Source organism: Lycorma delicatula, chromosome 10 (assembly GCF_047948215.1).
Source record: "Lycorma delicatula isolate Av1 chromosome 10, ASM4794821v1, whole genome shotgun sequence".
Lineage (NCBI taxonomy): Eukaryota > Metazoa > Arthropoda > Insecta > Hemiptera > Fulgoridae > Lycorma > Lycorma delicatula.
This window is the reverse complement of record NC_134464.1, coordinates 91,681,002-91,706,641: the sequence shown is the minus strand read 5'-3', so window position 1 is coordinate 91,706,641 and position 25,640 is coordinate 91,681,002. Positions and strand designations below refer to the sequence as shown.

General features: G+C 32.9%; 1 protein-coding gene and 1 pseudogene across 5 annotated transcripts in view; one reads left to right on the top strand and one right to left on the bottom strand.

Annotated features, from left to right (window-relative positions):
- Window positions 1-25,640, top strand: part of LOC142331061 (protein qui-1) — an 889,030-nt gene that overhangs the window by 694,070 nt on the left and 169,320 nt on the right. The window lies entirely within an intron of this gene.
- On the bottom strand, window positions 3,458-4,426 carry LOC142331620 (polymerase delta-interacting protein 2 pseudogene; annotated as a pseudogene).

Genomic DNA, 25,640 nt, shown 5'->3' with positions numbered 1-25,640 from the left:
AAGTTTGATTTAATGTGGCAGATTCAAGATGGCAGAAAAATATTTCAAATATACCATTAAGTAGTAATTTTGTGACTATGTAGATCCGCATTTGTTTCTACATCCTAATATTTCTAAGTTTTGAAATATGAAGCTGTTTTCATACTATAATATCACTCTGTACAAGAAACTAAGTTAAAAAGAAAAGGTTAGATTAATAGTTAAATTATACTTTACAGTTCAACAAATATTTATCTTAATTTTCCTTGAGGTTTATAAATTTTAAAAGAGAAAATAAGTAAAAGATAAATTTGAACTATCAGAAGTTAATTAATATATGAAGAAAGATTTAAGGAATACAAATTGAATTAGCCAAGTCAATTTTAAAGACGTTGGACCGATATAATTTAATTAATGAATAAAATTTGTTCAACAAACGAGGGTAATTGAGAAATAAAAAGCAAAAGTGAAAAAGAAAATGCGAGAATTGAAAATGAACTGGTCGTAGTAAGACGTTAATGGTAAAAAATTGGAAAAAGAATTAATAGAGGGAGAAAAAAGGTTAATTGCTTTTCTTCCTTTTCAGTAAAAAATGAATGTTTTAAACAAAAAATTATTAAATAAGTACTTGAATCGTTTATAGAAATCACAATAGTCAGCCTTTATTTAGTAATAATTAGTTATTGACGGTTTGTAATTAGATATAAAAACTCGTAAAATAGAAGTAATTCTGTTATAAACTTAATTACTACGTTTAAATAACAAATTATATTAATTTAAAGTTTATTTAATAACTTTGGGGGAAAAAAAAATATGCAGCTGTGATTCATATTTAAAATATATCTAATATTATTACTAATTCCTCCGCTAATGTAGAAAAATATACACGTACGAGTTGTGAAAACACTTATTCACAAATTATTTCTTAAAAAAAAATTAATAGTTATTTCTTGGTTTTTCAAATTTTCACATCGTTCAACAGAAAATTTAAACAAAATTCTTCCTTATTTTCAATTCCTAACATAATTTATTCGTAGATTATCAAATATTTTGTGGCGTGTTCCTGGTTTGACAAGGACATAAAGAGACTAATAATTGCAAATGTTTATATAAATACGATTTATTACTCTAAGATTAAAGTAAATAATAATAATAATTATAAACGACAATAAATAATATTAATACGGTAATAATAGTTGGGAATAAATTACATAGAAAATAGTATTTAGAAGGACAAGAATTGTTTAAAGGTAATTAGATAATCAAAACCAGAATGCAGTCCAGTCGACTAACAACATTACAATGACCGCTATTAGTAACACCTAATATAAGTGAAAAAGTTCATTCAATTCCATTCTCTGCACATACATTTGCTGTTTACAGTAAAACTACACTTATGAATGAATATAATACTGTCACTATTTTCTACCGATTATTTATTTTCTACATTCACCTGCTTGTGACTTACGCCGACTGATAACGCTGACACACAGTAGCAGCACTCGCTTATTTGCTTAATACTGACCTTTAACTCGCTGGTTCTGGAGTATTTATATCCTCTTGACCTGCAGAACCAGAACCCTGTTAAAGCGTGAGAATTCTTATCGTTTTATTTCCATGGAAATAAAAAAAAAAGATATTATACAACTAATATATCTTAATATATAAAATATGGATTCAGCAACGAATATATAATGAATATATAAATTTTCTGTAACCTTAGAAAATAATCGCTCTTGACTAAAATTGTTATTTCTTTAAAAAAAATGACCAAACCTTGATGAAAATGTATAAAAATAATTAGAAATAATAAATTATGAAGGATTTAATAAGCAGGGCATATTTGTAGAAATATGTTTTACGTGTTTCACTAAACCACGAGAAAATTTTAAGCACGATACATTTTTAGATGTTAAAATTTTGTAAATCGTGGATTTATTTTCATTTGATTATATTTTTGGATATTCATCCATAAATAGAAAAACTTTATAAAAAAATCCTCTTAATACTCGTAAAATCCTTAATTCATTTCAAACTTTTTTTGTAGTGTTAAATATAACAGACTTCAGATTGCAACTTAAATAAGATTTACCATCGTCTCCTTTCTTCTTATATCAATTAATAGAATGCTGTAATTTTTTTTCCAATTCATTAATATACTATTCATGTATGAATCCGAAATAAGCAAAAGCGGAAAGGTATACTAATGCACGTACATGCTCAAAATGTTATCAATAAGTTTTACTGACAAATTCAAACATTCGAAAACTAAACAATGGCTTAACACCAGATTTAACCCTTTTATCATATACTTCTCTATATCTACAAATATTTTCTCAACAATTTTTGACATGCGGCTAATAAATTTAACAGTGAATGATTCAAAGTACAGATAAAAAAAAGCAGGCCTTATAAGAAAATTATTTTTCTGCTATTCGGAGTTGTATTTTAGTATTATTTTGAAATTAATTTTTGAAATTTTGGTACATTGAGACATAACCTTGATTGGCAAGGATAAGGGTACATGGATAGATTGACTTAAAGTTTGTGAAAAATCGCTATGTTTGTGAAAACAGCTTTAAAAAAGGTGTGGAGACCAAAATGATATTCTGCGAAAATCAAGTTCAAATGATCATCGATAAATCGGTAAAATTCTTCTAAATTTATTTAAGAACGAAAATAATTTTTTTTTTACGGTTATTTAATTATTTTAATTGAAATACTAGTATAACATGTTGAATTTTTACAAGTTTTCGTACGAAGAGTAACGGTTATTTAAATGATGTGAATATATATTTTTTTCTTTTTTTTAACCTCCGGGACCATTGTTAGGTATTGATTCAGATGAATAAAAATTTTTGTAGCATGTGAAAATGCCATGCCTGACCGGGATTCTAACCCGGGACCCTCCGGATTGAAGACCGATACGCTACCACACGCACAAGACACCACCAGACGTGAATACTTGATAGAGAATATTTTTAAAAAAATTGAACCTTTTTCGGTAAGGGGGTACCACTTTTTTAATAACAATAATAACGCGCAATTTACATTTATATAACAATAACGAAATAAACCGGTAACAGAATAACATTTTCCCGACAAAGGACCAATTTTTCATGTTAACAATCGATCTTGGGTTAGCCTTCTACATTTTTTTATTTCTATTCGTAAATTTTATTCAAACGTGAGTCTTCCAAGTGTACCTGAGAGGTCCAATATAAGCATTACGGCTTATAATTATAAATTACAAATGTAATCTAACGAAGTTTATAACCTCGCTTATAGCGAGCGATGTGAGCGTAAATTAAGTTTGATTAGATTATATTTATAATTTTTCTGTAAATACCCACTGATTTGAAGAAAAAATTGGTAACCGCTTACCGAAAAAGGTTAAAAAATTTACAAAAAAAATATTATGAAATTAAATATAAAATAAGAATAAATAAATAAAAAGAGCTTTGTTCAAAATTAATATTTACTTTGTTATACTTCTTAACGGATCACGAGCCAATGAACTTTCTAACGGGAAAGAAGGTACAGGACATAAAAAAGTCCGACCAGTAGGTTGTTTTTGTACTAAATAATAACCCCACATATGTCCTCTAGGTGCTAATAAACTTACTTGACTACTGAATTGTATAGCCGGTGATAATTTTGATAAAATTGAAAGTTTACCTACAACACCGACACCTTTAATACTCTTTAATTCACCATTACCGATATAAACACCCCATCTTTGTCCTTGTAAAATTATTGTATCATCGCTGCAGTTTTCAATACGTACACAATAACGCCACCAATGTGTTAATCTTTTTCTACCCATGTACAGTGCGATAGCTGTAATTCTAACGTTTTCAGTTGTCATTCTGTGAACTTGAGTTTGAAATAACCATGAAACGTGTCTTCTTCTCCACTCGTGTAACGCTAATTTAGGTATAATCTTTTTATACCTACGACCTTTTAACGGTCGAACTAAAAAATATCTATCAAAAAAACAATGACTCACCGGTTTAACGGTTGTTGGTTTATAAGGTATAATATCTTCATGAGGTACGTGATCCAAACCTGGCAATGAAAACATCCATTTACCGAGACCGCGTATAGAAAACACATTCATTTCTGTTTGTGCTTTTATGTACGGTAAATCTCTTTCATCCATTAAAACTTGATAATAGGTTTTAATTTTTGGACTTCCGCCTTTATAATCTCTATCTAATAATTGCGCTTTCCACGGAAACAACACGACACCTCTGTATGCAAAAACGCGATGTAAAAAACACTGACCGGCAGGATACCTTCCAATCGGTTTTGGTGTATCGAATTTACCTACTTCTTCTAAATATCTTATATGTGACGCGTCGATAGTCGTCAGAAATTTTCTTGATGTTATTACAGTTAATTTTCTCCATAACTTCTTAACGCAAAGTGAACTGATGACATCCATGACCAATTTTAAAAGCTTTTATAAAAATAAAAATTGTCATATCTGTTTATAAAAATGTAATAATTTACTAATATGAACATGACACATTTTGAAATCGGTTTTGTTTAAATTATTGTTTCGTTATATCGTTAATATTTCACAGTTAAACGTCACATTGTATATGATTAGTAAAACAAATTAAAATAAATAAATATATTGTATGTACGATAAGATTTAAATAGGTTTTCACTCATTGTTTGTTTATTTTTAAAAGTTTTATTTACATGAATCATATGATTATTATATGGTATTTATTGCCAACATGATACTAAAGAAATATTAATTTTCTATTAACATGAAGAAAATTTGTTTACAAAAAGTATCTTTAAAAAGAGATAAAATATTTGCTCTCTAGCTCAAAAAATTTGATACGGACACCATATGACTTCCTTGTGCGCCTATTAAATTGCATATACTTTTTTTTTTAAAATGAAAAGGACATAACGTTTTATTTCATTAAAAACTTCTGATGTGTTATCATTTTTTTTTTCTATTATTAAAATATTGTTCATCGTATGTTTTTTTTTACAATGAGATATTAATAATTATTAATAATTCAATATATTTAAATTAAAAAAAAAGTTAAAAAAAAAAGATGAAGTCAGATTCGAACCGATGTGCCTTCCCCTAAGACCCAAATATTACATTAATTAAAATTTTATTTGGCTATAACTCTAGAACTAATGAAAATAAGTACCGCTTATGATACATCGTTGAAAAGTTCTCAATAGTTCTCAGGGTTTATTACCGCAGTTAAGAAAAAGTCCAAAATCCATTTTTTTTATTTTTGGGCTTTATTGGACAATTTTAATCCAATTGATTGCAATAAAAAGGGGACGTGCACAACTAGATGTAACAACAGTCCTAAAACCAGAATTTCAGCATCGTACGGCTAATCGTTTTTGAGTTTTGTGAGATACATCCGCATATATTTACGTGCAGACGTCACACTGAAACTAGTCAAAATAGATTCAGGGATGGTTTCCGTTAAAATCTGAGAACCAGGATTTTTCGCGATCATAATACTCCCCTTACTTCGTGAGATCAATTGACTCTAATACTCCTGGTATGCAAAGTATATTACATATCAGACTTGACTGCACCTATTACGGTTGTAAAATCTACCAGAAAAAACGAACTATACAGACTTTCCCGGACGAACATTCTTTTTTTATTGTTCCCTCAAATATTAATCTGTTTCTAACAAAATTATTGTTTCTTAACTTCTACTTATGCTAAGTTAATATAATTTATTTATCTCATTTTTGCGGTTTTATGACTTATTTTTTCAGTTATTAAAAAATTAGTTTTTACCTCATATTGGTTGGGGTCTTACACTTGATTTCTAAAATTAATATTTTTATATCTTATGCGTTGTAGTAAACCTTACCTTAGAGTATTTGAAGCAGCTTAATAGCTTCCAACGTTATTGCGTAATAATTATTACAAAACTTTATTTTGGCAGCCATTTGAGGTGGCCGATCGCGGTCATTCGTGTATTTCTGTAATTCTCATAGGATTCTTAATCCGAATCCGAAATCAAAATTCTAGATGTAAAGTGTTCTCATATAAATATATAGCGATTAATAATTTAACTGTTGGTTTGTTGAAAAATCTGAAAAAGTATGAAAACTGGAAAAATTACTGAAAAGCTAGTTTTATTAAACAAGTTTATTCAAAAGTGTTTTATAGGTTACTCTTCACAAAAATTAAATCGATCTTTGTAAAACGTGTATGAATATGTACAAAAAATTTGAACACAATATTTAGGGGGGGCTACCCTTCCCGGTCCTACTTGGACCTACTGGGCTACAGGCATGCATTGTACTTACCCGTAGCCTCACGCCCTCAACCATCCTTGAGGGTCCCCCAACCTTGAGGGTCCCCCATGCCATCATTGGATATACCCCACTCACTGCTCTTGCATGCAGGCGAGCCAGGATGGCCTAGACAAGAGGGATACCTCCCGTCATTATACGTCCCACGCTTCGAGACTCCCTCATATATATAAAACTACCTCTTAGAGTTTGTTTATCACAGCTTTAAATTTTTCACTTTTACAGACTTCTAAGAAGTCCACTGGCGTGTAAATAAGCAACTATCTTTTCTTCATTTCCATTACCCAAATCAGTAGCGATATCATTTCTTAGCCGGAACCTCTTTCTGAGGTCCTCATATATGATACACTCTTCCATTAGATGCTTAATTGTAAGTGTTTTATTACAAACACCGCAAATTGGTCTCTCTTCGCCGGTTAACAAACATGAATTTGTTATTCGCGTGTGACCGATTCTAAGCCTGGTCACAGCCACTTGTTCTCGGCGAGTCAACTTCACGTCGCTTTTCCATTTATACGGAGAAGTTTGATTGAGTTTAATTTTGTATTTAAACTCCTCCAATCAGTATTCCACTTGTTTCTTATTATGTTAGTTAGACAGTTTTGAACATCTGCCACCCTTACAGGAATTGCATCCAAAACATCGCAGACTGTTGCCTTTCTGGCAGCTTCGTCTGCGCTTTCGTTACCTGTAATACCAGCAGGTGGCCTCTGTGGTTTGGAGACCACCTCAGTTGCTGGAGGCTTGGGAGCCTCCATAACAGACTGCGGAACAGTCACTTTCTTTTAATCATCATCTAAAATATTTCTAAGACGGACGTGAGCTTCTGGTTTGGCGTCCAATTTCTTCTATACAAGAGCAACTTTCATTTTCGGAGATGTATCTTCAGGAGGCTCTATGACACTCTATGTCTTGCCTGGTTCTTTACTATTGAAAGGCTTCATTTTATTTTCAATAATTCTTTCAATCACGTTAGCGAAAGTGGGTGCAAGTTTGCTGATGAGCTGACTTCCATCGACAGCAACTGGAGTAGGAGCTGGAACAGCAGCCGCAACCTGAGCATAAGTTGTTGCTCTAGGTTTGCGGGCGTTTACTATCTTTATATCTTCGACGTAGCTGACTTTCTGCAGGGTTTTTACTTCCTGCGCAGCTACCTTGTCTTTGTAGACAGGACAGTTCCTGGATCTACATGAATGCTGTCCTTTGCAATTAATACATTTAGGAGGCTCCTTATTACACGGCTCTCCTTCATGCACCTCATTACCGCATACGCATATTTGCGGTCTTTCACATCTAACAGCGATGTGGCCAAAGCTTTGGTACTTTGGTACTTATGGTATGAGTCCACTTCAGTCCGTCTGGTGACCTGAAGATGGATACAGGTCAAAAGCATATCCGAGGTATTTACTCGGAACTCCGTTAGCCAGCTATATGTATTGTACGGAAGTACAGCTATTGCCGCCCTGGACGTGGAACATAGGTGTTGTGTCCGGACGTGGGGATTATATACCTCAGGGCATTATTATTATTATTGTTATTATTATGGAAACGAAAAATTAATTAAACAAAGAGGGTCATTAAAGGCTTCTGTAAATAGAATTGCCACATTTATTGACAAATTTTATCCTTCACACAAGGAGTTAGTCACGCCTTGCAAATTAAGTTAAGGAATCTTCTTGATTTGCAAGGCAAATATGACATCATTCAATCAAAACTTGAAATGGATTTTGACGATGATGTTTTATTACTGGATCGTGAATAGATCGAGGAAGACTTATGTATTATAAAGACCAAATTACAACGGTTAATAAATAATACTAATAATAATAATAAAAAATTATGTAATCAAGGAAAATTTGTCGTCTCGTTACCATGCAATGATAATAATAACATTCAACTAAGTGATTCTTTTGTTAATGCTAAAAAGTCATGTCAAGAGTATAGTTCCATCCTCCAATGACTCAACTTGCGGTTTTTATAATGTATAATTAATCTTATAATAATCTTATATATATATATATATATATGAATTACAAGTTCAAAGTATAATAATAGTGATTTTTATTATAAAATAAATAAAGACTTTTATCTGATTGAACCAGAGAATAATAAATATTTATAATAATCGAGGTATTAAACCAAGGCGGCAAATCATTTGACATTAAATGATATAAAGCAAAAATGTTTTAGGTTATGTAGAAATTAACAAAAATGACTAAAAACGTTAAGCATTTAAAAAATTAAAAATTCCTTTTTTTATATTTTTAATTTTTTTTTGTTTACAGCTTTAATAAAGATTAAAATAATAATTATAAAATATGTATCACATTAAGACTGCAAACTGTGTTCTCTTACAACCTGATGTTTTCATATTTCCTGAAGTATGTCAGAGTCTTTAATAAATAATCATACAAATGCTTCACTTAAATTTTTTTTATGAACTATATTATTAATCTCAATTTTTATAATTTTTTTAACAAAATGCCAGGTAAGTGAAAGATAATAGACAAATGTTTTACCCAAATCGGTTCTAATAGATGGATTTGATGTACAATAAGTAGTTGTAATGTAAATGACGGAACTTTAATATATTATGCAAAAAAAGTTTGAAAAAGATTAAAAAGAATAAATGTGGAATTGTAAGGTTAGATAAAGAAGAAAAGGATTTAGGCTATGGAATCATCATGAATTGTTGCCAACAGAAAGTAGATCATAGTTCAGTGTCAGCCCGAAGGATAAGATTGTATTTCATTGTGTAAAGCAAAGGCAAAAGTATCTTTGTAGGATGAAGCGGTGTAATAGGGATGAGTTGGAATGGAACGGGAATGAATAAGGGATGGATAAACTGCGAAAGAAAGAGTACGGGCGGGAAGGAAATATGTATGAAGTAATCGCTGTGGATTCTAACCCAAAAAGAAGGTTTTAACATTGTGTCTTGCTGTTCGGATATCTTTCTTTAAACTCCTCTTAATACTCTCTATTTTACTGGTATAATGTAGTGGCCGTTTTTCTAATCTGGACTTATGCGCGTATGTACGCGTATGTGATTGCACGCCCTTGTAATACGTAAGCGTACACACAAATCCACATACACACATTTATTCTGAGTAGAAAAAAGAGTAATTGTTTAGCAGTTTTTCTTCTTTTATTAAACATTTTCATTATCAGTTTTAATAATTACGCCAAAGAATAAATAATAATAATTACAACAGATTTCTTACCGGCTTATTACGAGTATAAAGAAGGTATATTTATAAATAGATTAAAAAATTATATTCTAGAAGCAGGATATATAATTCTTTAGTTTTATTATTATTTTTTTTTTTTTTTTACTTACCTCCATTACTTAACTCGTTCTACTTCATCATTTTATGATACGTTACCTCAGTTAAATTAAACACTTTTGCAAAAGTTCTCGGTTTTTCAGATAGGAATTTACATATATGCAATATATACAGAATTTATCACGAAGGTTTTCCAAAAATCTCATAGCATATTCTACTTGTAAAAATAAGGGAAAAAGTTCATATAAACATATGTTCTGAAATGTTTCGTTGGCGAGTTACGGCGAGTGAAAGACATCGCTCGGATTTCAGCTACCCTGTGAAATGAGGTCGTACTGAAATTTTTAGAACGTTAATTAAGAAGTAGAATTTCTTATTGTTATCGACCTGAAAAATCTACTAAATAAGTCCCAGAACCTTATATGATTTAGCTTTAGATAAATTTGGGGTGAAAATCAATTAATTGTGATAAAAACCATGTTTGCTATGTAAAATAACTTTGATAAATGAAAACTTTTTTTAAGTTTTAGGGGCATCGACTGCTACGGTCATTAGCCCCTTCCACCTTCCACATCAAAAGAAAAAAAAAACATACTTTTCCCTTCCTTCTAAAAACACGAGCGATATAGAAATATACTATTCTTGTCATTAAAGATCAACAAATAAACAGACCTGTCACGAATTAAAACCCCAAAAGAAACATTAAAGGGCAAAAAATATTTCTAATAATAAACACCGTTACAGAATATTAATAAATGCTGAACGTATAATGACAAGGGTGTAAAGGGCCCTTGTCACTTAATCAATGCAAAACTACTTCTGTCAATGTTATTAAAACATCGTCAGGTTACTGAAAAATTAAAATGTTAATTCTTTGTTTAAAATACGTTGTAATACATAAAAAAGAGCTTCTTCTTTTGCCTTATCGCTTTATTTTCCTTTCGGCCATCCTTTTTTAGTTCTCTTCTCCATCTTCCTAAAGGCCTCGATGTCAAATTCCAAGGTATCTGAGGACTCGGAGATGAAATATTCAGATCCCCGCTGGAAATTGCGTAGGATATCCTGCTGCTGGTATCAGACGACACCGGCTCCTGTGGAGCTGTGAAAGATCATAGTCGAGACTCGATGCACTCTCCGCTAGAACATGTGGGGTAGCCGAAGTACTAGGCGAGAACTTAAAGGCCTCTGTGCTTTTGGAGGCTACATTTTTCTTTTTACTAAATCTTCTTTTTCCAATATTTTTGTATCTATCTTCTCAGATCTCTGCGTGAGGAATTTTGCTATTTCCACTTTTCCTTCTGGGTTCTTGTCTGTTCTGATTTCACTGTCCTTTGCCGTAGAACAGGTCGATGGTTCAATCCTCAAAGGAGACAAACTTTTTTGTCTAACAGCTGCTATTTTCTTCTCTCGCTTTAGACTGCTTTCTGTGGGTGAACTATTTCAAGTTTGTTGTTCACAATGCGTTCAACAATACTTGCTGATAACGCAGGTGCCAGTTCTACAATCACATCCTTTCCTTTGAATGAAGTTGTAGGAGATGATACTGCCTGTGCATACGACTTTACCTTCAACGATCTATTTTTCACGACTTTCTTCGCTTCGAAGTAGCTCGCTTTTTGAACATTCTTAACCTACTGGATAGCTACCTCCTCTTTATAGATTGGGATCTTGCCGAATAGTTTGCGTGGCAGTTCACGCAGACAGGTGGATCTCTGTACGGGTCGTCGAGATGGAGTGGTTCACCACAGACACAGATTTTTTTCTTAGTGCAACGTGTCGCTGTATGTCCAAATCTCTTAACATCCAAAGCATCTCAATGGTGTTGGAATGAACGGACGGATGTCCAGTCTATGAAGGCCGGCCTTTATCTTTTCCGGACATTTCGGCTTGTTAAACGTCAAAACATATGACGCGGAGGGTAAAACTTTCTCCGTTGCGCCTTCAACAAACGTGAAGATTGTATATCATTGACGGTTTCAACGAACACTCCTACGGCAGTCTTCCTTTCATCTTTTACTGGTCCTCCAGCAGCTTCCGGGATGACTCGTGCTAACGCGAAAGGAGTTATCTTGTTAAACTTTCCTTCCTTCCTCTTGATAACCAAATATTTTGGTATCAGGTCGTTGCCCGCCCCGGATGTATGCGTAAATGTTATTGCACGGACGTGGGGTTGGATTTTTCCGGGGCTAAATAAAACTTGTAGAGATTAATTCTAAACAAAACAGTCTAATATAAGTTGAATAAAACAAAAAAATTTGAATTTTATTTAGAAATAATGCGTTACTACATTTGTCAGCAAAGCTTTCGGTTATTACGTAACCTTTAGGTAAGGGAAAACAACTCGGTTTTCACTTGAACTCATATCTTTTACATGCATCGCAGCCATAAACAACAACCGGGATAGTTTTTATAAAGCAAGAAAGTAATATTATCTACTTCCTTTATGTGAAAAACAGTGCATTATACACACATTGTTTATTAAGTAACCCAAGTGAACCAGGTATTATAATTATAATTTTTGGTTCGCACGCATGAAACTTTTTAGAAATTTACTCAGTCGAAATAATCATTGTTTTTTTAGTATTTTTTTTTTGTTTTGTTTTTTATGAAGTTCTCCGTTACCTCTTCGAAGAGAAAATACATTTTAGTTTCACAAAGGTCTCATGAAGCGTTTTTAGAAATTAGTCTGTAAAGTTTTAAATGTGTTTTTTAACTCTTAATAAAGGTTATTCGAAAGCTAAAAAAAGTTATTAATAGATTTTGTAATTCAAATTAAATTTTAAATTGTTAAAATAATAATCAAAATTTGATAATTACAATTAAGGAATCTCTGTTTAAATTTAAAATTTCATAATAAGAACATTAGATTCTATGATACTTAGAAAATCTGTTATACTTACAATGAATAGACCGTAGACCCGGCTGGAACCCACCCTCACAGGAGGGCATCGGTTGCAGGCGAGGCAACATAAAAAGGACCAAGTCCCGGTTACCGGGGGGATCCTCTGTAAGGTACGGCGTAGCCGGATCTCATGGAGTCCACCGGTAGAGTTAGAGGCCGTTACCCACTATGGCTGCGCAATGCTTCAGCGCAGGACCAACCTAGTGGTAAGGGAAATCACAATAAAAGTTACAACGTAACAGGAAGTATAAATTTGTCTAATGATTATAAAATAAGATATGAAAGTAGTGTATATTTTAACAGTAAACAATTTTTTTTTATACATCTTTTAATAAATATTTATATTCAAAATAATATAATTTTTACAATTAAAATAATACATGTTATATAAATTCTGTTACCGTAGATATTTTATTTAATTGGCAAGGATATATTTTAATTTGTAACGATGATACTTAAAAACGAAAAAAATATTTTACTTAAAATATAAAAAAAGATTTATATTTAGGATACTTGGAAGTTAATTATTTGCAAAAACTTGAAAAGGGAAGTTTTGTAAAAGTGCCATTGAAGTCGTAAGCTAACAGAGCTATAAAAATGTGCCGTCAACAGCGTAAAAATACAACTAAAAAAGAAAATAGAAATAGAATAAGAAAGAAAAAAAAGAAGAAAACTTAAGGAAAAATTATGCCCAAGTGGAACGTACAGAATATAACGGTAAGAGACTTCTAGAGAAAAAGACATCTTACATAGTGACAGATATTGACTCAGGCTTTTTTCTGCTTCTGTAACCTTATTTTTCTTTTTCTGTTCTTTCTTTTTATTGAATGGTTATGTCTTTCTATTCTTTTCTTAAACTTTTACCTCTTTGGAAAATTGAGAGACAAAATCAAACTAAATTTTTTATATAGATTTACCATAACTCTTTAGTTGTCTTTCCCGACATAGAATTTACGTTTTCATAGAATAACAAAATATTTGGAATAACAATTTCTTACAGCTATGATTTATTTTTGTTATCGAAAAATTTAATCAAATAGAATAAGAAAAAAATTAATATTATTTTTTTACATTTTATGAAAATCAGTTTTACACATGTTAAGTCTCGTGAACTGGATTCTTTTCTATTTTTGTAAAAACCTAAAAAAACACTCAAGAAAAATACTTCAGATACGTTTTTAAACTTAGTAACTTTAATTCATTATAATTTTTTTTTTTAAGTTAATAAAAAAAGTAAATAAACGTTCTGTTTGGTTACCGGTGGAAGGTGTCCTTGGTGCTCGCTAAGGGCACCCTAATCTTATTAAATTAAACATAAGCTATTATACCTTATGTTAATAATATTCTTATCTCTACTGTCATCTGTTTGCGTTGGGAAATAGAGAATAGATAAAAATCTTTTGGCCACGATAGGAATTATTTTATTGTTCCAACCTTACCCTGGATCGGTTACCTTACTCGATTAGTTTAAATTATTAGTTCTAAAATGTATATACTCTAATAATTCAGTATTTTATTTAAGTAAATCTTTTTTGGCGAAATTTTTACCGTATACTTTAGGTCGCACGGAGGGATCGGGGTTGAAAATGAACTTTTTTTCGTTTTGAAGTATAAGGAGTATGAATTTTAGTTTTCAAATTTAATTTATGTTTAGTATAAATCATGCGCAAAATATTATACAAAAAAATTGCACACAATAAAATAACGAAAAAACTTAATTTAAAAATGCCATGCCTGATCCCGGATTCAAACCTTGGACCTCCGATTGATAGACCGAAACGCCACCACTCCTGCACGGAGATCGAAGAAATGTGTAATTATGTATATCTTTTTAAATAAGTTAAGTTAATGTATCTTCTACAGAGTGTCCCATATAAAACGCAACCCAACCTTATATTGGTATATATTAAAATAATAAAAAGGCATGTGTAAATGTAAATGTAATTTTTATTATTACCATCCATTACCTTACATATAGAGTAAGTGTTGGAAGTGGCCGCCATCTTCTTGAATACAAGCTTCGATTCTTTTTAGAGTGTTTCTTGCAACTTTTTTCAAAGTTTGTGGCCGGATATTTAATATACAGCTTGTTCAATATTGACTTTCAATCGTTCAAGTGTTCGTGGTTTGTTGCTGTAGGCTTTTTCTTTGAGGTAACCCCGTAGAAAAAAATCCGCCGCAGTCAAATCTGGAGATTTTGGTGGCGACAAGCCTCGACTGATAACACGATTACCAAAGAATTCCTCAACGAAATCAGAAGTTGAACCTGCGTAGTGCGATGTCGCACCGTCATGTTGTAGCCAGCAGTGTCTGTCTTCCTCTTCCAAGAGGGCGATGAACTAAAATAAAATATCCTGATATCGTTCTGCATTAATGGTGTACTCGAAAAAAATAGGACCGATTATTTTCTTCCGCGATATCGCGCACCACACGCCCGACTTCTGCGGGTGTAATTGTTTTTCGTGATAAACGTGGGGATTTTCAGCGCTCCAAATTCTACTGTTTTGGCTGTTTACGTAGCCGTCCAAATGAAACCGTGCTTCATCTGTGAAAAATAACGAATCCATACGTTAATTCCCTCGCGCAGAAATCGACGGAACCGTTGACAATATTGTAGCCGTTTTTCTTTTTCGGGCTCAAGAAGTCGATGAACCGTTTGAATGCGATAAGGTCGTAATTGTAATCGTTTGGTCGCCCGATGAACAGTCGATTTAAACAAATTAATTTCAGCAGACAAACGTCTGATCGATTTATTTGGCGAGGTGACTAATCGGTCTTTCATTTCAGTGACTGTATCTGTATTCAACACTGACGCAGATCTTTTGTGTTCCTTGTTATTAACAGATCCGGTCTCTCTAAATTTTGCGACTGACCTTAATACTGATGTTTTGTTAGGAGCTGGTTTATCTGGGTACTTATGGCGAAACAAATCTTGCACTGCAACCGCTGATTTCGTACTGAAGTACGACTCAACAATGAAAACACGTTCATCTAGCGAAAACACCATCTTGTATCATACACTGAACGTTATGGTTGCATTGTTGTTACTATCGGTAGTGTTCTACTGCGTCGCCGCGATGTTCAGATGTTGGACGAGTCCATTTCAGTAACGAGTAGGGAAGTAAGCTTGACTTTTGAAATTTCATGGATGAGTGATTGATGGGTTGCGTTTTATATGGGACACTCTGTATAACCAAACTAATCCAATATTCTGGATTACGAAGTTGTACTGTTGTGATCGACACTTGGACACTTGTTTTTTTAGTATAAGGATAGTATTTTTGGTGTTTAGACTAAATCAAATAACGATCTGTATGCATAGTCTAACTGAAGTAAGATATAGGAAGAGTTTTTGTGTTAAACTTTCGGCGTTAGAGGAAGGCACAGGGATCGCGCTTCCCCGAATCGGTTAATTTGATAAATGAGGTTTATAAGTTACGGTAGTCGTTCGTTGTTGGAAGAGGCCATACGAGGGCGATACCAGGTTGTGTAAATACACTGATGGAAACTTCTGCCGAGGTATTTGCATCGGTGTCATCCTGACAGAGGTCAACTGATGACTGTGTTGTTTTCTCAAGTTTAAAGGCTCTGAAAGACGACCTTCGGTAAAGCCCATCAGGGCTAGGAATGGACGGGATGGTGTGGCGACCGGGATCGGTCGCCAAGTTTTATAAAATACTGTTTTTAACGATTCGCAAATTTTCATCAATTTTTCAACATTCGTCTTATCATAATCAACTTTTTTTATTATTGAATGACAAATAATTTTCTACAACTGAAAAAATATATATCCGCAAACAACGATCAGAAAATTCAGTTCATCTTGCTAGCGGAAAAAAGTCGTAACAGAGAGTTAAATTATCTATCCAATAACCAAAGGAAATATTTCCAAAAACTGATTATTTTTAAGATTTATTTGGATTTATATTCGGCTCACGTCGTAAGAAGTAAGAAACTTTTAACATGTTTATAATGAAACCCAAATAAAACTTTTAAGAAAAAAATTTTGCGCACGTGTTTTCTTTAAAAAATTACAAGCGACAAATATTACAGCCGTTCAATAATACGAGAAAAAACTTTTAATACTTTCACTTCTTCTTTAAAGTATTTATCATGAACAGCATAATATTGATATATCCTTTTTATTACTGTCTAAAGCACAAAATCTCATAGTAAATTTAATAAAAATAAATGATTTTCAAGAAAAATTATAATTTTCAGTTATTATTTTGAATACGCTGCTACTTCTTATCTAGTTATAAAAGTTTTTAGATTTATTTTAACAGTATGTCCAGCGATTCAGTTGTTTTTCTTTTTTTTCTTTTAGAATAAATTTGAATTCTTCAATAGTATTTTCTTTTAAAATCTTCGTTTTTTTTATCCATAAATATGCCTACATAGAGATAGAGAGTGAGGCGTTACGAGCTCGAGTTCGAAAAATTTCAATCAGAATTTTTTTGGATGTTTTTCGGTAGATCTGTTGTTTGGTAGATGGTTTTTGGTAGTAGTTCTTTATAGTAATCAATTTTCAAAAAAAAATTAATAAAAAGAAGTGGAAAGTAGGATTATAACTTCCATTAACTACTATTATAGTTTCCCCAAAATAAAAAAAATATAAAAAAGTGAGTTGACTTTTCTAATATAAATATATTACGTTAAATCCTTATTTAATACACATCACAATAGCGCAATAAGTCTTTACACAAAATCGATTTTATGTATATTTCGCAATATTTTTTTTTTTGTATTTATTATAATAGTTTTATAGAAATTAAGGGTTAATTTAATTGTTTAAATTACAGGCACATAGGCACACGGATTAAAGTTCTTTTTATTCATATACTAGGTCCGGGCTGTACGGACGATGCATTTAAAACTCCGTCAATTTCTGACTGGTCATTAAAGATGTATGCGGTCTCGTGTTGTCAGCGCGGTGTAGTTCACCCTTTCTGTTGACCGGTTCAGATCGTTTCTTTTGAATTGCTAGGTGCAATCGCGCGCTAATCGTCGACAGTATAGGTCTGAGTTATCGTTCTGCCTTGCGGCAGCTGCTCGTGATTGACGATGCCCTTTCATTCTCAACAAACGCACGTCATAACCTTCCTGGGCGTCAGTGTGGCCTTTGCCACAGAACGTGGAGCTTCTCGACTCTTCGACCACGATATTTTTTGCACATTGTTGTAGATTATCTTACATTTCATCATTCGTGATCAACCGCTTCAGAAATTGCTCTATTTTGTTACGTTTCTGTAGATTCGCTCATACAAATTCGTTGGAGTAAATTTTTCTGATCATGCGGCACCTAAATGTCGAGCTTCTTTTTGCTCATCTTTCTAAAAACGGTATAATACAGTTTGATGATGGGTGTTTGTCATTGACGATATCATTACTGCTTACATGCCGATCTTTCTCTATTTTTTCCAGAATACGCTAACGCTACCTCCTTATGCTGAAGTTATAATTGGTAGCTGTAATCGGGCATCGTTCTGTAGTTGTTGCAGTTAATAAATTAATATATTCACTTTAAATTTAAATTTGAATCTTCTTCATTTATATTATTTCAACTTTTAATATTTGAATAATCGAAAAATATAATAACTGTGTGCTTATACTAAACGGTAGCAAAGTACAGATGACTTTGCTATTATGCAGATACGGTTACATCGCAAAAAAAGATGTCCCTGGAAAAGAAGTGTTCTGAAGTATAAAAAAAAAAGACTCGCTATTTATTTTAATTACAGACACGTATTTAATAACAAATTGAATAAAATAAATACCCTAATACATTTATCTTTGTGAAATTACTGCAGTTATAAAATAACATATGAACTCCAAACGAAAAAATAAGTTCCTACTTTTTCAAATAGCTGTCTTAAATCTAAGTGTTAAGTTACACATATTCAGATGTGTTGTGTTATGAAGTAATGTATTAATAAAGTAGTACTCCATTTTAATTTTACAGTATTACTTTACCGTCCAGATAGCGCTATAGCTCTGTTAGAAGGGAAAGTATTGTAATCGGTCCAATTTGGGCATATGCGGTTTTCACCGGATCTTTACGTTTTGACACCTCCCTTTTTCCTGTTTAGTCTCCGGGAATTACCGTTCAGGTATTATTTCAGAGGGTGAATGAGGATGATATTTATGACCTTAAATGAAGTGTAGTCTTGAACAATCTCAGTTCGACAGTTCCTGAAATGTGGGGTTAACTGAAACCCGACCACCCAAGAACGTTTGACGCCTAAAGAACCCAGAAGACCGAATGGAAATTTTTCTACATTCGTATGCACGTGTGTTTGTTCGGTTTCCCACTCTAGCCTTTTTACGCTAACCACGTTACAGATATAAAGTTATCTCCGGTTGGCAGAATTATATCGGGATCGTTCAGTACATATTTATTTAAGGTTTTAATTCTTTTATTAAAAAATATTTCTTTTATTTTAATTACGCTTAAACCAAGTTCATTATAAAATATTTTTAATCGAAAAATAATTTATTTTGCAAATTTATATAAGCGTTAACGCAAGTATTGTTAATATAGTCTTGTTATAACTCTATAAATAAATAAAAGATTTTCAAAACAGGCTTACAGTTGTTTTACATTATGTAGATACTGCTCGGTAATGTATTTCTCTTGTTATACCTTCTCATATCATACGATATAGTTGTAATAGCTAGTTACATTTGCGAAAATGGATTATATTTAAACCAACCTTTCTTACAATAATTATTTTACGTAATGTATTCAATATATCTATAAATTAATTATTACAAGTATTATAAAGTGTTCTATATTTATATACTCTCTCCCTTTATATCTATCTTTAACTAGATATGTAAAGTAACATGTAATTAAGTTTAATGTTTCAAGACGAATTTCTTGAAGCGATGATGAATGTAAGGGGTGTAAAATTGATACCAATCAGAGTTAATTGATTCACTAAGGGTGTTAATTATGCTGAAATTCATTCAAGTAACTCTCATCGGTACCTACGCCCCGTTCAACTCCCTTTTCATAGAAAATCCCATCAGCCGTCAAACAGTAACTTCGTCCATTTCTGATCCATTTGATGTTATTAATTGATTTTAAGTTTATCTCCATATAAGATCATTTAATAAAGCATCCTACATTATAAATTATTTATTATTATAAGCTTTGCTGCAACATATTTTAATATTACTTACTATAAATTCATCTCTTTAAAGTTGAATGTCGCTAAAGCTTTCTCATTTAAGATATTACATCTTATAAAAGCTTTAAATTTTCTCTATTTTACGACTCCTTTAAGTTTAACATTTAATTTTTCTACTAATTAATGAAAACATTAAATTTCTTACGGCATGGGACTACCAACCGCTTCAGTAAGTTTGTTTTTGATTAAATTTAATTAGTTTTTAACGTAACACATCAAAGTCTAAAAGTTTTTTTGTTATTATAACCCAAAAGGAGAATTTTACAGTTTTTCGGTTATAGAGAATGAATCTCTAATTAGATTTTTGGCAAATTTTAGTATTATATTTAGTATTATTATATTTATTAAATTTAGTATTATTTATTTATATATTTATTTTTTTAAATATTTTTATATATTTATATTCTTTTTTTAATTGATTCAGAGGTTATAATTTCTAATTAAAAATGACGGTAAATACCTAAGAATGTTGTCTAAAAAGTTTAATATGAGATTTTGAAGGACAATTGTTTGGTTATTCAACAAGAAATCTATATGGATTATATTTAACGTTCTCTATTCAGTGATCGACTAATATTTATATAACTACGCTAAACGTAGTTTAAGCTAACTTTGGGTGCACAGTTAATTGTTATTACATACTCGAAATGTATTTTTACCTAAATCTTCGTCATTTTATCCGCTTAAGCTGGTTGAATCTGTAAAAGGTATCCGATACCAATATTTTTGGCTTAAAAAATTATGTTCCCCACATTTTCCTTAAATTCAATTTGAGACGTTCCACACACCTGTCATAAACTTTAACATTGTTACGAATGAGAGCTATAATTATTATTATATAACTACTGCTATTATAATAATAATAATAATAATTTTTTTTTTTTTTTTGAGGAGGGAGGTGGAAATGCATTTACGCACGGAGTGTCGGGCTCCCGCTTATGGTATTATCCAATCACCATCAGCGGACTAACGACTAAAACCACCCCCCTTTCTACCAGGGCTCGACCCAGAACCGTTTATCACATTACTTCCGGTCGAGTCCTCCTATACTAGCCTGTTAGGTGCTACCTAATTTTCAGGACTGTCCAGGTCAACCTTTTTGGCCCTGAGTATGTTGCCGACGAATCGGGCTACGCTTTCCCAGCTGCCCAGGTCACGGAGCATCATCGCAACCACGTTGTGGGGACTCAGTGCTCCGTGATCCGCCTCTAATGTCCCTCGATCTGCCGCCCACCGAGCACATTTGAAAAAGGTGTGCTCAGCGTCGTCCCGTACACCGGGACAATACAGGCAGTCGGGGGACGGCGCTTTCCCTATGACATGGAGGTAAGCGCGGAAGTACCCGTGACCCGTTAAAAATTGGGTCATGTAGTACTCCACTTCTCCATGCCGTCGCTCCGTCCACGGTCTGACCAGAGGAATAAGCCTTGCGGTCCATCGTCCTCTGGTCTCGTGGTCCCAGGTCTCTTGCCATGCGAGGAATGTGCGAGTGCGTTCCTCGTTGGCGTCACCCGGTCTCCGCCTGCCCGCCGCCTCCCGTGGATCGCCTGGCGCTCCCTTGCTAAAGTAGCAATGGGTATGACGCCGGCGACCACAAGTACTGCAGGCTCGGAGACCGTCCGATACGCGGAAGCGACTCGCAAGGCTGCGGTGCGTTGCACCTGCGCGAGCCGCTTCCGGTTTCTCGCAACTCTTAATGCCTGGGCCCACACTTCCGACCCGTATAGCAGGATGGAATGTACCGTGGACATCAGCAATCGCCGAATAATAATAATAATAATAATAATATTAACATAAATAATAATATTACTCGCGTCGGCCTCGGCAGCGTGAGTGGTAGCGTTTCGGTCTTTCATCAGGAGGTCCTGGGTCGAATCCTGATCAGGCACGGTATTTTCACACGCTAAAAAATTGTCATTTCATCCTATCCTCTGAAGCAATACCTAACGACGGTCCTGGAGATTAAATAACTAAAAAAAAAATAGTATGAAATAGAAAAGTTAAAAATACTTATTTTTCAACTGACGGTCTGCATTTTAGACCATTCTTTTACATTGAATTTGAATTTTATTTACATTAGAGTTTTTTACCGATTGATATAAGAAGTGGCTGAAATATACGTCGGAACGTAACGGGAAAACAAAATAATGCTCAAACAGGTGCTGTGTCATCTTGTAGTTTCACTCCCGTTCTACTAACAATCCAAAACTCATTCACCCACGCCCTCTCATTTTTTCTCAATCGCCTTTGTTATGGAATAAAGTACACCTTCTATGCCAAGGCGTTTAAAACAACGTGCAGTATTGCATTTTTAACACCGGAAAACCGGACGCTAATTATATTTATCTTCGTCTTAGATGATGAAACTGTCGATTGAAGTACTGTAAGTAGGTGGAAAATAAAATTTTCCCGCGTTATAAGCTCGTAAAGCGAATATTGAAGATCAATATTGCAGTGTCGAAGAGTTTCTGTGACTGATAAGATGCATTAATAGGAGGAGGAGGAGGAGTATGAATTGATTCAAAACGACAGTCGCATCACAGAACAACGCATCAACATCCAGATACATAGGCATATCGAAAGAACGAGTAAAGCATATTATGACACGTATTTTTTGATGCTCTATGTTGCTGAAACATGGAGGAAGGCAGACAGAAAATGCATTGAGACTTTTTAGATGCGGGTGTGGCACAGAATGACAAAAATGTCAGATGGCAAGACCTTGTGACAAATGAAGAAGTATAAAGGAGAATCGGAGAGAACAGAAAAATGCTGTATATGATTGAATATAGGAAAAGGAACCGGCTAGGACATTTAAGGTGTTTATTAGCGGATGCGACAGAAGGCTTGGTGATTGGATGGAAAGGAAGAGGAAGGAAGAGATTTCAAATGATAGATGGGATTATGGAAAAGGGAAAATCTGCTGAAGCAAAAGAGGTTAGCAAACAATAGAAAAAGGTGGAGAGGAGCAGCCGTGATAAGACTTGCACCAATGACAGAATACTGTAAAGTGAGTGTTTTGATAACTTTCTGACGCGTTATATTGATGAGGGAGCAAATCTTTTACAATATTGTGACGAGAGGCTAATGTCAGATGCATAATTATGACCTAGAAGAAAAACTCCGGATGGAATATTGGCTCTACGATTCCCCACAATAAATAAAAATTCTAAACACAACTTTCTGCAAAAAAAGTTCTCTTGACAATGGTCTGGAAGTCCGAACACGTGTATGCGTCTGACTATCTAGAATCCTTTTCAGACTAACTGGAAGTTTTCGGATTTATTTGTTAGTATAAATACTAACGCTGATAGCCCACACACCAATAGCTAACGCGTTTGGCCAAGCTCACGCAGCATCTGATGGGAATATTTTATATAATATTTTATATATAATATATAATGGATTATATATATTCCAATATAATATATATTATAATGGGAAATATTGTATGTAACACTCTATATATACCTGGAATGAACCAGTAGTCCAGTTGGATAATTCCAAAAATGGCGAGATCGTTCCTTTATAAACCTATTTTTTTCCGTTGGTGTTGTAATTTCTTAAGTATTAACAATTTTTTTGTAGCATAAAAGTGATCATGGAGTAGAGAAAGTGTTCGCTAAATAAAGAGGGACAACAGAATTCTTCAGAATATAATATGTCTAGTACTACACTTTATCTTAAGTTAGACGTTCTCATTAAACCTTGATCCACTTTTTCAACATATTTTTTCTTTGAATGTAGATCCCTGATGAAGACGTATGGACTTGCAGAACTAGTGCATCTGGAAGGAGAGCTCCGAGACCAACTCGAAGAACTCTTTTTATCCTAATTGTATAGTACTGGCTGAAAGAGCTAATAACTGTCAATTAATCAAATTCTATACACAAATATTATCTATCTAATGTAAAAACTTAGTTTTCAATTTATCAGGACAATATTTCGAATTAGTTATAGTTCAAGTAATATCATCTCGTATTATCTAAGTGTTCTCTATTAGGTTACTGTAGTATCATACTGGTTCTCAGAATAGCACTTAAATGACGTAAAAAATAAAGTAAGTACAAGTTAGTAATTTCGCATTGTTGTGAAGTGCTATTGACTAATTTTCTTTTGTCTTCAGTCATTTGACTGGTTTGATGCAGCTCTCCAAGATTCCCTATCTAGTGCTAGTCGTTTCATTTCAGTATACCCTCTACATCCTACATCCCTAACAATTTATTTTACATATTCCAAACGTGGCCTGCCTACACAATTTTTCCCTTCTACCTGTCCTTCCAATATTAAAGCGACTATTCCAGGATGCCTTAGTATGTGGCCTATAAGTCTAACTATATTTTAACTATATTTAACTATATTTTTCCAAATGCTTCTTTCTTCATCTATTTGCCGCAATACCTCTTCATTTATCACTTTATCCACCCGTCTGATTTTTAACATTCTCCTATAGCACCACATTTCAAAAGCCTCTAATCGTTTCTTCTCAGATACTCCAATTGTCCAATTTTCACTTCCATATAAAGCGACACTCCAAACATACACATTCAAAAATCTTTTCCTGACATTTAAATTAATTTTTGATGTAAACAAATTATATTTCTTACTGAAGGCTCGTTTCGCTTGTGCTATTCGGCATTTTATATCGCTCCTGCTTCGTCCATCTTTAGTAATTCTACTTCCCAAATAACAAAATTATTCTACCTCCATAATCTTTTCTCCTCCTATTTTCACATTCAGTGGTCCATCTTTGTTATTTCTACTATATTTCATTACTTTCATTTTGTTCTTGTTTATTTTCATGCGTTAGTTCTTGCATAGGACTTCATCCATTATGTTCTTCAATTATTACTGTTGCTGTTTGGTTCCTGTAAATTTAGCAATCGTTCTTCTATCTCTGTATTTGAACCCTAATTTTTTTTAAAATGCTGAACATTTTATTCCAGTCTACCTTATCGAATGCCTTTTCTAGGTCTATAAACGCCAAGTATGTTGGTTTGTTTTTCTTTAATCTTTCTTCTACTATTAATCTGAGGCCTAAAATTGCTTCCCTTATCCCTATACTTTTCCTGAAACCAAATTGGTCTTCTCCTAACGCTTCTTCCACTCTCCTCTCAATTGACTAATAGGAAAATATATTTTTTTAATATTTATCTTACGATTATGACAACAGAAAATCATTTAAAAAGGATTTTTACATCTTAAAATTCCAAATGACCGATTATAAAAGATGGATCACGAGTTTAAAAAGCTTTAATGATTTTATATAGTAAAAAAAAATGAAAAAGAAATGTAAGATAAAATAATAAATAATTCGACTGATATTTTAATTTATATTACAATGTGAATAATAATGGAAAATAATACAAAAAACGTTCTATTTTAAGGAAATTAGGTTTTAAATGATAGTAGTAGGGAAAGAAAGAAGGATCTTATTTAATTGTAAAGATAGGATAATTGTTTTATCTCTTTGTTATATCAGACATCCCTATTTACTCCTTCGTCATCTTACCCGTTCTTTATCTGTTTCATTTTCCTTATATTTGTTTTTCCTTCTGAATTACTCTCTTTGTTTTTTATACTTCCCTATCGTTCTCTTTTTTCATTCAATCTCTCGTTCTCACTCACCAACTCACACAAACATAAATTTTATATATGTATACACAGACAGAGTTACAATCTCTTTTCACATTTAATAGTACAGTAGTGTTGTAATTCATTCTAATTCAGATTTTACGGGTGGTTTAATTTTGCACCAGATTGATCTTTTCAGTGATTTATCGTCAATCGTAAACTACCCAGCTGCCTCCCGTTATTTCATCTCTTTCACGTTTTCTCTATTTCAGTCTCTTTATATAACTGTATTTTAATTCTCCTCTGCTTTATTCTTTGTTATCAAACGTTTATCTCTTCCCCGATTGATTTTATTTGATTTTTTATCAAAATGAAAGTGTTGTT